Genomic DNA, 16,188 nt, shown 5'->3' with positions numbered 1-16,188 from the left:
GCATTGCCCTGACTCTTTTGGCTAATTTCAACGTTTTACCGTTAAATTCATGTGCCTTAATTAGTTTCCAGCACACGCAGTGACTGAGAGCAAAGCTGCTACATGTTAAAAAAAAGAATGAAGTGTGCTACTGGATTCCCCCACCCTTCCGATGGATCAGAAAGCATACAAGACCCTAACCTGATCCATCTATGAAACCCCATCCACGGACCCTAACGTATGTTCTGAATCCATGAATGGTGTCAAGATAACAAATGGAGATAAGATACAAACACCACTTGCTAAACATAACGTGCAATGGGGCATAAAAAGACCAAAGATGATCATTCTCGAAAAATAAAAATAAAAAACATTGTTCGTATCCATTCCATATACGATGCCATCATTGCTCAGTTCACTAGTATGACTGGTTGAGCATATCTACATCAACTAAAATATAAAATACATCTGAACCTTAAAGCAAAGGATATATTCCATGCGATCCATTATATTAATTAGTCGGTGCATACATGAGAGTTCTTATGAGCAATTTAACTTAACCCAATCTTCCCAAGCTTGTTTCAAAACATGTAGTATCATGCAGCAGCAATATGGCATCCCAAGTTGGTTTGATCTCTAGGCAATGCAGATCGAGCCCCAGCTTTAATTATACTCTTGCTTTGTCAACTTCCTGCATGAAGTTAGAGTGAGCTTTTACATAAAACTGGATGAAAGAGATCGCTCAATATTGGAAACAAAATCTTTTGCATATTATGATCAATTCACTGCGCATCTCAATAGATAATAGGTAGATGCTGGGGTGGAGTTGGACTCAGACTATAAAAAGTTCCATGTGATCATACCTTCTAATCCATGTTCCTTATCCATTTAATGCACATAGACAATGGTATTATAACCATATGGATAATGTAGCTGAGGAAGGTAAACTTAAATCCATTTTTTTAATGTCATATTGTACAAGTCGTGCAAACTACACTAAACGAAAAGTGACTTACACTGGATTAGTAAAAGCGATAACCTCATAGATACTCAAGAACCGTGAACTAAACGAGATATCAATTTGACAGTTTCATATACATCACGGTTCAATAACTATAAGATCTGTGTGAACTAGAAGTTCATTTTTACTCAAGTTGTCCCTACGAGGGGAAAAATGACAGCATGTGACAACATGGAAATAAATGATAGTAAATGGCTGTGTCTTCCACCAAAAGTACTCAATGTATGTGTAATTGTGTATGCAAATTATAAATAACATTGACAAATGTTTCAATTGAAGAATCATACTCTATAGCATGGCCTAAAAAGGAGGCCAGCACCAAGTAATTGAAGAGGTTACCATGCTACTAACAAATAACAAGCAATAAGGGGGCCCGGCCCAGGCCCCGCCCCCTAGCCATGAGTGTATCATCTGCAGCTGGCAATCCATCACAATTTGCATAACTAGAGTTGGGAATGTGACAGACAGATAGTAACATTGTTGTAGCTAAATCCCTAAATAGTAAGCAAATTCTCAAAGGCAGAAGAATTCATACTCAACTTGTATGACTCTGCAGAACACAGAAAACTAAGAGCAGGGTAGCATGCATATACTTGTGAATAATGAGGTGGACTAGAAGTATAAGATGCTATTACCTACTTTTCTCAGGCAGGTGCCAGGTAATGTGGCATCTCACTGGCGATGAAGGAGGAACCCTGAGACAGAACTCTTGCAGATTTGGTGGTGATCTGACGAGACAAGTATGGTGCCTCATAATATGCAGTGGCATTGAGCAGAAGTTTCTTCTTCATGTGGACCTCAACCATCCATATTTTGCCACTGTAGCCAAAAGTGTGGCTGCCCTCGTTCAATGAGAAGCAGATAGCATCAGGATTTTTCATGTTAAAAACAGGAAATTCTGGCACGACATGTGGGAAACAGTGTTCAGAATCAAGGGTCCAGAATTCTTCAGCATCCAATGTAGCTTCTTCTATCCATGTGTCAGCATATTTGCAGAAGGACCAGGTGCTGATGCGGAAAGTGCTGCCGCATCGATGCAGTGGCACTACGGAGCTGCTGTTGTGCTGTCGGTTGACAGTAACAAACTTGATGACAGAACTGGTGATACAGATATTGTGGTAAGCATCAGGGCATCTTCTGCCATAGTTCCAGTCATCACGGATCCCTTTAGTTGCATCCACTGGCAGCGGCACATATCTGAGATTAGGTTCACTGCATGGACGCTCCATGTTTGCGAAAATCATCCCCTTGTAATAATCTACCCAGACTAAGTGGTTGCGGTAGGGCACCACCCTATGTGTTGACCAGCAGGACAAGTCAAGGAGGTCACCGTTCCTTACAGGGAGACGCTTGAGGACCCTCCACTCGTCATACCTTATCCTACCCTTGCTAGACACTGACAGAATCATGCAGAGGTCAACCGCATCTTTCCTCGTCTCAAGCTCGGCCACAATAAACGAATTATCGCTGAAGGACAGAACTCCCGTGGCATCCATACTCATGATGTGCTGCATACGGCGCCCCCCATTCCGATCTCTCTTGGAATACAAAACAGGTAGCATTGACAATGATGATCGCCGAGAGGGATCCCAACTTGCCTGGTAGATGAAGTAGTCCACGAGATCAACGGAACGGGACAAGTCACCTCGAACAGAACCACGTTGCGGTTCGCTGCGATGACCCGCGGGTAGATCGAGGCGGGCCCTTGCGGCCAGTCGAGGGTGAGGACGGAAGTGCCAGGCGGTTCCACGAGCTCGAAGGAGACGGAAACCTTCTCGCCGGAGGAGGTGTGGGAGATCACAGACGTGGTGTGGTCGCCGGGGAAATAATCCCTCCGGGCACCAGTTTGATTCAAAATCACCCAGGTGGGAAGAGGAGGGGAGTCGGCAGTGGGATCCTCGGACGACAAGCCCTGGGTGGATCGCCCTGATCGCCGCGAGGGACCGGCCGGACAGGCGGTCCAGATCTGCATCCGCTTGACGGCCCGACGGGAGGCTTCTTCCGCTGCCAGAGAATCCACGGGTGATGAATCCGCGGACGATCGCTTGGGTCGCTGGTGGCCGGAGACCTGTGCCTCCGTTGCCGAGATCGGCATGGCGGCGGCGAGGGTTTGGTGTTTCCGGCGGGCGGCGGGGAAAAGGGGTGGTACGGGGAAAGTTAGGACTCAGATGATCTACGGTTTGAAACAGAGCCAATATAAGCGATCTGAGCCACACAAAATCGAATACGGATACATCCATATTAAAAACAAATATGAATACGAATATCCATATTGACGTTTTTAGCTGATACTGATTCGACTAATTCGAATTTCCAGACATCCAAATCCACTTCTAATGCTTCAGAGGCCCTTGTCGTTTTTTGGACACGAACAGTCAGAGACGCACGGCGTACGACACGTCGTCGACAGGATTGAGCGATGGACATGGACGCATGATGTATAAGTATCATGATTTAGAAAAGCAAATGCTCCTGAATGATGATAGTACGATACTTACTGTTAAGCTTTTTTTTGACTTTTTTTAGTGGATAAATTTCAAGTTTTAGTTCCCCGATGCATGTGGCGAAGTTAACTTTGGATATACGGATTGGTATTTGTGTTCAGGAGGGTGTAAGAGGATACAGAGCAACAATTTGAATCAGGATATTCTCTAAAGAAAATGAGCCAGGTATCCGTTACCAAATGTTTGGGCAAGAGAATTGGGGTGTTTTGAAGTTGAAACATGTTAAATAAATGAACCTTCCTCAATGTTATCTATGGTCGTATAGTATGTACTGTTTGAGATTGACTGATCAAGTTTGGACATATCAAGGACTATAATGAAGTAAGGAGCACTAAAATTGGGGTGTTTTGTGTTTGCATGTAAAGTGATCTTTCATAATGCAAATGGCTCAGCTTGTGTGTAAACGTTTTGCAAGTTAGAATCAGGCAAGCAGCTGCATATTTTTATTCTTGCTTCAACATGACTTGAATTCTTGATGCGGAGTGTGGGCTCGGAGGAGATAGTGCGCCCGTTTCTCGTTAGCGAAGCACTCCCGTTTTGCGTCGTGGAGGTTAGTATGACCGTTGACTTTTTTCTTGCGGCGATAGGACTCTTTCTCTGAGAGCCTGGCAGTGTCCAAATGTAAAGTAATAATTGCATCTTTTGACTTCTTGTGTAGTTCCAGTAATGTTGGATGTCCCGGCAATTAGCCTCAGAAATTCTGAATTCTTGATCTGAATAGGCTGAGAAGTAAAAATTTTCTTTGGAATACTTGGACTACGAGAATAATGCATGAGCAAATCTTCCACAATAATGCATGAGCAAAGGGACGACTACTTGAACTACGAGAAACAAGCGATAACTTCTGCAGACCACTCATCAATCGAGTACGATAACAACTCAAAGATGCGATTCCTGATCAAGTCAGCAGAAGAAAGTACTCTCACAAGAGAACTAGTGGGAAATACAAAGGCAAAATTCTCCCAAAAGATCATTGTACAGAGACACAAGTTCAGGAGCGATTACAACCGAAGGGAGCCTAAGACTACTGCAAGTTAACGAACTTGGCTACCTCCTCGGCTATAGGGTCTAACTCCTCCAAGTATTGCTTATACATCTCGTCCGAACAATCTGCAGCAACACCTTCCGCAACCAGGGGAAGATCTGCTTTGGGATAGAAGGACTTGACGAATCCTAACAGCTGCTTGGATATGGATTTCGCCATGCCCTGGATCAAGCTGGTTATCTTCCCCGGCGCATCCCTGATCCTGTCGATTGAAGGACGGGGCTCTACTCCGTCCGCAGGGGGCTCCACTAGGTGTCGGTGTTTTAGACCGGCAACCCGCCTAGGGGTACCCTAGGTGGTCTTTTATGCGGTAAGGGTCGTCGAGAATCAAGGAATCAATGGTGACGCAAGGAACACGATTTAGACAGGTTCGGGCCGCTAGATCGCGTAATACCCTACGTCCTGTGTGTTGGTTTGTATTGACGTATGTTCTAGTCTTGAGAGATCTATCTTAAGGTGGGTCCCTGCCTGGCCTTATATACCTGGGAGGGCAGGGTTACAAGTCTGAGTCCTAGTCGGGTACTATTACAGAGTTCTACTCGGTATTGGCCCAAGTAGTTTTCCATAAATATACAAGACTAGTCCGAGAAGAATACACCTATCCTTGTTCTGATCGTGTCCGAGTACGTCCCTTAGTGGGCCGTCCAAGGCCTACTCGTGGGCCTGGGGAGTATGCCCGACAAGCCCCCGAGTACTTTGTAGTCGTGCGCCACAGTTTTGGGTACTGCAGGCACCATCCGAGTAGCTTGGTCGCAGAGGTTGTAGATTGAAGTGCACGAGTACTGTCGCGCGGCTGGAAGGTACTCTTTTTGCTTCTCCGAGTTGTTTCTGTCCCGAGTAATTTTTATATGGTAGTGCGATGTCAATCGCACTCCATATGGAGTAGCCCCCGAGCCTTAGGTTGAGTCGAAGAGTCAGGCTTAGGGTCAAACCAGCTTTTGTCCATTTTACCCTCGGAGATCTTGAAAAAGAAAAAACTGACCAACGGGTACGGTACCCGCAGCCCCCGAGCACTTAGGCGATTCCTGTCGTTGAAGTGGTCAGCAGTCTGTTGAATGCAGTAGCCGTTAGGTGTTTATTGCGATTAATACGCGATTAATCTGTCCGTTGCGCAACTGATGCGTCGAAACCGGGGCTGGCGGAGATAAATCTGGAAAGGCTCTTTTCGGTTGTTGTTACGCCGCACGGGCATTAGATCTGTTCTTCCTCCTCCTCTGCGCCTGTGCTCGCTGTTTCGCCGCCGCCTCCGCCATCGCCGCTTTTTGAGATAGATCCGAGTGGAAGCCTCTTCCTTAACTTGAGGTTGAGTCCATCGAATGCGCTCCAAGAAGATGGGCAAGAAACCCGAGAAGATCCAAGGCAAGGCTCCGGCGATGGCCAAGGGAAAATCCAAGAAGGGGAAGGAGTTGGTGCTGCCGGCGCCGAAGGTGGGGCCGACGAACCAGACTGCTCCGCCGCCACCTGGGGTAACTTGGCAACACTCGGTGATGAAGGAAGAAGCTGTTCAAGCACTAGTTGATGCCAAGCTCCTTCAGCCAAAGGAGATCCTTGAGTGGCGCCCCGCGTTTCCTAATGCGTGGCAGTTTGAGGAACATCCTGCCGAGACGGTGATGCTTGCTCATTTTGTGGAAAGGGAACTAGTGGTGCCCACCTCCGACTTCTTCAGAGGTATTCTTGAGTACTACAACCTTCAGCTCGTCCACTTGAATCCCAATGGTGTACTGCACATGTCTATATTTGTACATCTGTGCGAAGTTTATCTGGGAGTACCTCCAAGTCTCGAGTTGTTTAGGAAGCTGTTTCATTGCAAGCCTCAGCCGAGTGCCTAGCGGACCGAAGTCTTTGGAGGCGCCGGGTTCCAACTCAGGAACTCGAATGCGTATATTGAGTATAATCTGACGGACTCCCATGGGGATTGGAAGAAAAGATTGTTCTACATCGGGAACCATGATCCTCGCTTGCCTGTGGTGACTGGTCATGCGCCCAAGCATGCAGAAAACTGGGTAAGCGAGCCCGAGGACACCCCAGAGCTCGATCATCTGATGCAGCAGATTACCGAGTTAAAAGTACTCGGTCTGACTGGGATCAACGTGGCAGCCAGCTTCCTGAAGAGAAGGGTTCAGCCACTTCAAAAAGGTGCTCACTCGGGAAGTGAGTACTCAGGTCTGAAGGATCCATCACGTATGTCTGATGAGGACATATCTGATGATGACGTAGAGGCGCTGCTAGATAAATTTTTTAGGAACTATCAGGGAGTACCGGTAATCCCTGCAGCCCTTTGTCAGTATGACGCCTGGTATGAGCCAGAAGTGGTATGTCTTTTGCACCTGAGTTGTTCTCTTTTGACTTATGTGATACTTGTTGCTGATGCCGATTTGTTGTTTGTAGTCTCGAGTTCTTGCCGGCTACTTGGCGCAGTCGGAAGAAGAGTCAGAAGCTGTTGTCGAGGAGTCGGAGGACGAGCCTTCACCTCCTGTTAAGAGACGCAGAGTAGTCCGCAAGATGTCTGCGGCTAAGTCTGCTTCAGCCTATCATCCACAAACTGATGGACAAACTGAGAGAGTAAATCAGTGCTTGGAAAACTAGCTTAGGTGCATGTGTTTCACTGCTCCTAGAAGGTGGTTCTATTGGCTCTCATCAGCTGAGTGGTGGTACAATACATCTTATCACACATCTCTCAACATGACTTCCTTCCAAGCTTTGTATGGCTTTCCTCCTCCAATGGTGGCAGAAGTGGTTTTGCCAGATTGCCCCAATGACAATGCCAGGGAAATTCTACATAATAGACAATTGGCCAACCAACTCATCAGAGACAATCTTGCAAAAGCCCAAGCTAGAATTAAACATCAGGCAGACAAACATAGGTCTGAAAGAGAATTTGAAATTGGCTCTAGGGTTTATTTGAAGCTACAACCATACAGGCATACATCTTTGATCTTGCACAATTCCTTGAAGCTGCATCCTAAGTATTATGGACCATTTAGAGTCCTAGAAAAGATTGGTAATACAGCATACAAGTTACTCTTACCGGACAACTGCACATTACATCCAGTGTTTCATGTCAGCCAACTCAAAAAGCATATTGGTCCAACAGTAGTGCCAACACCTGATTTGCCGCTGGTAGATGAAAAAGGAATCATCAAAGTAGCACCAGAGGCAATTTTGGAAAGGAGAATGATCCCAAGAAACATTGTACCTGTTGTGCAGTGGTTGATTCAGCGGACCAATCTACCATCCTCAGAAGCAACTTGGGAAGATGCAGCCTTCATTCGTCGGGTGTTTCCTTCTTTTCATCCTTGAGGACAAGGAAATTAGGGGGGGGGGGGCAGGGCATGATACTGAAGCCTTCAGACTACTCCATCAGGATACTGAAGCCTTCAGACTATTCCATCGCCATTCAGAGTACTTCCGTTCTGCTACCCCGGTAACTTTGTCGCGGTTATAAATGTTGGGGGAAAGTTACCCCTGAGCCTTACGCTTCCACTCGCATCTGTTCAGGGCGAAAAAACCCTAGCTTCTAGCGCCGGCGCCGGCGCATCTTAGATTGCCAACGCCGCCGCCGCTCTGGTTCATCTTGCGCCGCTTCCGCTCGTCCCCCAAGACAATAACCAGGATGGAGAAGAAAGCTGCCGGCTCCAAGAAGCTGGCCAAGAATGAGGCCAGGAGGGAGGCTTCCAAGAAGGGGAAGGAACACCAACTGTCGCCACACCAATCTATGGTTTGGGAGAGGTCGACGATGAAAGACGCTGAAATCCAGGAGCTTGTGAAAGCCAAGTTGTTGAAAGATAAGGCGATTGTTGGATGGAGGTCGGCATTCGACAATCCACGGATGTTCGAGACGCATCCCAAGGAAACGGTAACCTTTGCCCTCCTTGTCGAGCGCGGGTTTGCTGTCCCGTCATCTGCCTTTTTCCGTGGCATCTTGGAGTTCTACTCCCTTCAGTTAGTTCATCTCGACCCCAATAGTGTTCTGCACATTGCTATTTTTTGTGCATTTGTGTGAAGCCTTTCTGGGGATTCAGCCCCACTTCAATCTTTTCCGCCAAATTTTCCACTTGGAGCCGCAACCCAGCCGGGAGAGGATGAATGTTATCGGTGGTGCCAGTTTTTTGATCCGGGAGCAGTTTTCGAACCGATATTTGCAATACTCCTTTGTTGACTCCTTCTCTGACTGGAAAGAGAGGTGGTTTTATATTGATGATCACGAGCCATCTTTGCCCAAAGTCACTGGTTATCCTCCAAGGTATAATAGCCGTTGGCTTAATCAACCGATTGATTCAGAACGTGATCAAGTGGATGAGCTGCTGGCTAGGATTGATGTTCTGAAGGAGAAGGGTCTGACGGGAGCCGTTGTGGCCGCCAGTTTCTTGAAGCGCTGAGTACAACCCTTGCAGCTACGTCAAACTTGGGGTTACGAGTATTCGGGCCGCGGTGACCCATCGAGGATGTCTCCCGATGACATCTCCGTTGATGAGATAATGGTGCGGTTGAACCGGATGCTTAAGAATGTCAGCGGCATCCCTAGGATTGTTGAGGAGTTCAATCACCTCAACAAGCCTAGAGAAGTAAGTACCCGTTTCCTGTGGCCTCGTGAGTACTCGGGTTGCTTAATCTTTTGTTGCCGACTTATTTCTCCTTATGCAGGAAGATGTACTCTTTTTCTTCTCGCCGCCTCCTCCCCCAGGTGCTGATGCAACAAAGGGTGCTCAGCGGGTTTTCTGGCAGAGGTTACCTGGGGAGCCCTCGGAGCTAGAGGAGGACGACGAGGAGTTCGAGTCCTCAAGCAGTTCTGAATCTGATACGGCTGGGGTTTTTACGGTGCTGCCACGCATCTCCAGACGGAGGGAGTCGTCACCCGATGCGCCGTCGCACCTGGATGGCGGAAATTCCGGTGGTGGCTTGGCCCCGCCGCCGAAGAAACAACGCACAGCTGATCCCAAGAGGTGTGCGCGGCGCGATCTTGGCCTTGCTGTCAACAGATTTGTCACCTGATTTATTTTCCCCAGCTTGTCGCCAAAATATTTGTCACCTGCATCACTGCATTGGACTTCGACAGCCAGTCAAGACGCGAGTACAGCCTGTCAACCATACATCCCCGGGCCCACCAGAAGGTCTGTACGGACCCACTCAAGGGGACGTACTCGAGACGTATCAGGACATGAATACTATGCTACAGGGCAACGTAGACTACACGGAACCCCCGAAGGACTAGTCCGAACACAAGGAAACTACTCTGCCGAGTTAGAGTAGGACTCTGTAGTCTTGTCCGACTAGTACGCTTGGACCAAAAACTACCCTGTCACCCTGCTCCCCTGATATATAGGGGTCGGCAGGGACCACCTCAAGACAAGTTCAATCGAATACAAGCATACAACACACAGGACGTAGGGTATTACACGATCTAGCGGCCTGAACCTATCCAAATCGTGTTCCCACATCACATCGACTCCTTGATTTCGGCGACACCCACCAACCAAAACTCTATCTCGGGTATTCTCTTGATAGGTTGCCGAGTTAAAACACCAACAGATGGCGTGCCAGGTAGGTTTCCAACACCGTTGTATCGCTGACGGCATTGGAGGTTTCCAACGCCGCATACTCGAAGAGCCAGAGAAGAAACTGTCAGGATGCTGAAGGCTACTCCATCAGACTAGTCCCTCAGGCTAGTCCATCCGAAGACTACTCCACAGGATCTAGTCCCTCGGACTACTCCATCTGAAGACTACTCCACCAGACTACTGCTCAGACTCTAGTCCCTCAGACTACTCCATCTGAAGAATAACAGAATACAAATTGATCTCTCTAGGACCAGCTAAATAACAGAATAACAAAATCCGTCAGCGATGATATACAGCAGTCTCAAAGTATCTGAAAATCTATACGCACCAGGACAAAATAACTAACCTAAGGAGTAATATAGGACACTAGCTTGGTCACGAAATAGTCAGTCATGATTAATGCCTAACCACTCCCTTCACTTGAGATGCTGATGAACTTGGCCGAACCTACACACTACCCAAAATTGTGCTACAGGACAACGCACGTCCAATCTTGAAAGGAAGTTCATAGTCTTTCAAGAAAGCGGATTCTCTCTTCGCACCCTCTGCTTCGGACCATACATACAAACCCCGCTCTTGGCGGCCACCAGGGACTGTGTTGTCAAGTATGAGAGCAACCAGAAATGCAATGACCATATTGAGTGACAGTACCATGTTAAGGACATAGTTCACCTGAAATGCAAGCAGATAAGTTAAATTGCAGTCAAATATTTGGGTATAACCAAGACTGTCAATATCGCACTATGAGTTGTACAATGAGTTGGTAGGATAGCACATGCTTGCTGTTGTAGTACTGTGTCTCTTTTCTTATGAAATAAAAGCTGTACTAATGTCCTAACCATATATAAGGCTGGATTATAAGTACAACGATAATTTAGGCATTTAAATCTGAAGCATCATAAAGATCAATTTAATCTTATATTTCTTTGTCCTTTTCTAGTGCAAAATTGTCAGCAGCTGGTAGTAACAAAGGGGAAAACGGTAAATGGAAGAATGTGGTGGAAACCAGTTGACCTGGGAGCAAGATGAGGAGATTCATGCTCAGGACGACAGTAATATAATTCCCCATACTTCAAACTTGAATAACCAAATATGTACTGGAGTACATCCAACATCAGATATTTTACACTTTTACACACTAGAACTATTCATACTTGACTAACATTCAGTTGAAGCATATACCAGACTCTGAAGCATATAGTCCCTTCAATTAGTACCTTCCTATGCTATATTTTTTCTTTATCTATTTTTTTTAAAAGTTGAACCATAAACCCCTAAACTACTTCATTTGTGAAGCATATAAATGGTCGGTAATTTTGGCATAGGAAAAAGCTAGGTGGTTTGCCATGCTACATGCCAGTGGCGATTCAGCAGTCAAAGGCAAGCCAGCCACAGAGGCTGGCTGGTGGCAGGGGAAATTGGCAGCAGGAAGGGGAATGCGGAGAGGGAGGTACACTGGGTTGGTGGTCAAGGCAAGTAGCACAAAGGAGAGGGGTCCTGTCAGCAGGGTGGGAAGTGTGCGGGATTAGCAGCTCCTAAGCTCCACTTAAGGTTACAGTTTCTTCATTTGCCTGGCTTTCAAGCCATAATGCCCATCTTTTTCTTACTATAATGCACATATAAAAAGCACAATAGGATAATGAAGTATTCTAATGAAAAAGATTGAAGGTTTGAGTACATACCCCACCAGATCAGGCTTGCATCATAACCCAGCCAGTCAGATGAAGGGATCAGTTGAAAAGAGGATTCAGATCAAGTTGACTGAGTAAACCCCTCCTTTGAAGCTCCAGCTGAATATATGGGATTACCAGGGGAAACCTCACGCGTGTCACAATCTCAGAACCCTTAGCAGAAAAATACCGTTGCAAAGTCATTCCATTCGCACACAAACCAGCCTCCATACGGTGGGCAATTCGGTTCCTCTTAAAATCAAAGAATCGGAGAGGCCGGATCAAGGCGATCTGGTAAGGGGTGAGTGATATCTGATTGCCTTTTGGTATTCCCAACATGCGAAGGGCTGTTTTCTGTTCAGGATAAAGACATGTCTGATTATGGATGTTTGTGGGGATAGTGTAGCTGCGGCCTTGATTGAAGTTCAAGGTGTAATCTAGTAGGCTGTTGGTACTAACTCCTTGTTGCCAATTCGCAACATTGGGTACATTCTGTAGGCCTAGCAAGATAGTATGGAATAGATGCTTAGGAATCTTGAACTTGACATAGTCATGAAGCTCCTTATAGAGAGCGGGTAAGAAGTCATTGGCACAAGGCTCGCATGAATGGGAAACATGTCACGAACTGCAAAGTCAGTGCGCATGAGATAAGTAAGGTGTTGAATGTCAGGAGGAATTCGCTGACCAAACAGACCATCGATGATAGTGGAAGCTGAATGATAATTCTGCTGAAGGTAAGCTAGCCTGGCAGCCGGAAGCAGATTGCTCAAAATTTGAACACCTCTCAACTTAACTTTACCGTTCGGTGCCACACGAACATGATGTTCTCCAAGTGCAGCAAGACACTTCCCCTCAGCCTCAATCTGCCTCAACTCCAATATAAGCGAGCGTGCGAACGTCTTGCTTATCTCCGTGGCAACATCGTACGATGCTAGAGGATCCCTCTCACCTGGGAGCATGGGAACATGAGGCTGGCCAGGCATAGTTGTGGTCCTACCAGCTCGAATGACCATCAGATGACTTGATCTGAATGAATCCAATGATGTGCCATCATCATCAAAAACCACAGGGTTCCCATTGCCATCGAGCATGACATACTGATCATAGGCCATATAAGGCGACATGACTGAAAATGTAAAAACAGAATTAATATGAATGTAGAGTAAACACTCATCACATATGATCCACAGAAACGACGTTGCTTAGCGCGCGATATTTTTTATCGTGTCGTGTAGTGCACCAAATTTTTTATCGTGTTGTGTAACTTTTTTATTTTAGTAGTATTGGACTTTTCATATATAGTAAAGTGCCCGTGCGTTGCTACGAGAAAATAAAAATATAACAAGACCTCACTTGGCAAGTCGCCGAGTCTGCGCAATTTCCGACCCGAGTGGTTTTCAACCATGCACACAAAAGCCAATGAGGAAAAATAAGCAAATTAAACTGATACAGTTCACCTCGCTGCTGCCTCCCGTCGTTGGTGCCAGTGGCGGGGTTGGCTTCCGAAAGAATTGACGCATTCTTTGCGGTTTGCGCAACTGCTTGATCCGTCATTGCAAGGTGGTGTTTCTGCACAGGCGTCCATGGCGGCTTTGTCCTGGTTGCTGATAGCCTGCTAGAGCTTCGTCCTGGCCTCCATTGCCCCCGATCTAGTGCCCAACACTTACTTGCTAAGGAATGTTAAAACAGAAAAAATATAGCAATGAATTTCATAACTAAGCATTAGGGGAAAACAATTAAACTGTCCAGACTATTTGCTGTTACTCTGTATCAGCAACATACAAAAGATAAATTAGAAGAACTGAAAAAAACAATAACAGTCTGCTGAGACTTACGAGCAAATGTTCGACTCAGGAAAGCCTCAAGCAGCTCAAACTGAAAAATGTCAGCAGGTTATACAAAGCCATGCCTTCGCAAACCCTTTATTCATGCTTTCACTATATATCAGGTCATGAGACGTGGAGTGAAACGCCTAAGTTAGTTGGGTGGCATTGAGTTAGCAGCAGCCCTACTTGTGGTCTTCGATGATGAATAGACAGTACTGGTGATTCGGATAAGCTCATTAATCAGAATTTTAAAGGAGGGATCAATTAACACACTAACAAAAGAATTTTAAACTTAGTTGTCCCAAAAAGAACATACCTGTTTAAAAAATCCATGGACTAAGGCAACAGTCCAACTGGTATTCTTGAGATGATTCCGAATTGCTCGTGTCAGAAATTCATTCCATACAAACATTGTTTCATAAACAACCTGTCCAGTATTCTTCTCAGTTACGTTCTTCTGAAGGCTGCGCATGATGTTGTAAGAGTAGCTGAAGAAGAAATCCTTTGAAAGATCAACCGAGCAAAGTAGGCGCTTATATCTACAGAAAACGAGAGACGAGAACATAAATCACTTCAGAAAATTTGAAACTTGTAGTGTATATCTGAAAATGAATATTACAAGTAGAATGCTACTGGAGCAAGAAAATTTGAAACTTTTCTATATACCTCCAACTACATGAACACCTTACACAAGGCTCAGAACTGCAAGAATTCCCATTATGTATACTCGCTATATGAGTTGGATGGATATTGTTTCTCAACAGGAAAATTTATACACATAGGAGAGATGTGAACAAATATTACTCTATCGCTGTACAATCAAACAACATCATGCAGATTTGCCCATGCTCTACTGGAACATAAATAAGGGATCCCCATAAATAATGAAGAGAGCTTAGTATGTCATCATGCAATTTGATGCAAAACAGTACAACAAGGGGGTGCTAGTGTTGTTTACTTAGCCAAGATTTTTGTTGTTGTAAAGATATGTAGTTTGATTGATAGACATCCCACTCTTGACACTGGATGTGGTTGGCATGATTTCTTTTAGATGCTGTTTGCTAGTGGTGATTGGTGCCCGCATCCTTTTTTGACCTTGTTGTTAATGAAGAGTATTATTGAGTGTTACAGCGTTGTTTGATCTGTTGCTTTTCTGGACGTGTCATGTAGAATTTCTTGAGGTGCTAACTGGTAGCTTGGTTTCTGTTTGCATGGGTGGTGGGTAGGCCCCTTGATGCATAAAAGCAGTTTGTAAAGGTGCTGCGGTGCAAGAACAGGCAGTCCAGTCCATGTTATATATGGATGTTTAAGTCTACTTCTAGTCACAAATAAGTGACATTTTGTGGCTGTCTTAAATCAACCAGTCCAAACTTTAGTTTCAAATTACTTTTTATGTGTTGAGTTTGGATATTTGAAAATGATATTACTAGATTTGTCTTGAAATATAGTTTTGTAAAATTATATTTTGATGTATTTATTAGATAATTGAAACTGTGTTAAAGTCCAAAACGTGACTTATTTGTGACTGGAAGGGAGTTGTTAGGGCACAACTTTGAATGTGGGAGTGACGTGTTCTTCAGTCCTATCCCATGGTCACGGCTATTGGAGTGACATCCACACAATTTGTGCAAGTTTGTTGCTGCCGACATCAAATTATGGCTCATGGGAACATGGAAAAAAAGAATTAGGCATTCAGTTTTGTTAGCATGGCCAGTTCATTATAAGTCAGGTTGAATGCTCAGATGCTATGACTGAGAGCACTTGGTTTCGACAGATCAGGCTGCATGCAGGACAGCAGGAATGAGGCACCTGACCTATTGACAGGCTCCAAGCGAATAGATACTCTGCATAACTAGATTAACACATGGGCATCCATGAATGGACTTTATTTTCAAGTGTATGGTTTGCATGAAATGAGATAGCATAGCATACTCGTTTGTTTTCAGTTTAGACACAGCCTGCTGGCGTTTGAATTTTCTTGTTCCAAGTTTACGGTTTGCACCTTGGAACCTTTTGCCCTGAACTTAAGTACCCATGACCTGCATGCAACTGTGACTGGCTGAAATCTCTACCTTTTATTACCATGGTTGTGCCCTTTGCCTTGGCTATTGGCTTCATTTAGTTTGTCCACTTTTATCTGTATATGTGGTGTTTTTTCGCTGCAGTGTCGTAAACTCTGGAGCTCACGACTTTGTTGGGGGTCTATTATTTTTGCAGGGAGGAACTGGTGCTGAAAGGAGCTCAGGAAGCAAACCATATGCCGTCGCCGCCTTGTGCACATGTTGGTGCTGGAGGCTTATTTTCATCAACAAGTCCTGATGAGGCGAGTGTTGTTATGTTATCTTGGCCTATTTCTGGACATCGGACCACTGTCCTTGGTCATATCTCACACCGTGGTAGAACCATGCCTGATATATCTAGAGACAATCCCTATGGTTTCACAATGAGATTGACTGAAGTTGATACTACCTCTGAGTCTGGAAGTTCAGGAGCTCCGTGTTTTGATGGATGGGGCTTTAGTGTTGGAGTGCTACATGGTGGCGATGGGCGCTTCTCATACTTTATTCCTCTGAATGTGGTTAGAC

Source organism: Setaria viridis, chromosome 8 (genome assembly GCF_005286985.2).
Source record: "Setaria viridis chromosome 8, Setaria_viridis_v4.0, whole genome shotgun sequence".
NCBI lineage: Eukaryota > Viridiplantae > Streptophyta > Magnoliopsida > Poales > Poaceae > Setaria > Setaria viridis.
This window is presented reverse-complemented; position numbering follows the sequence as displayed.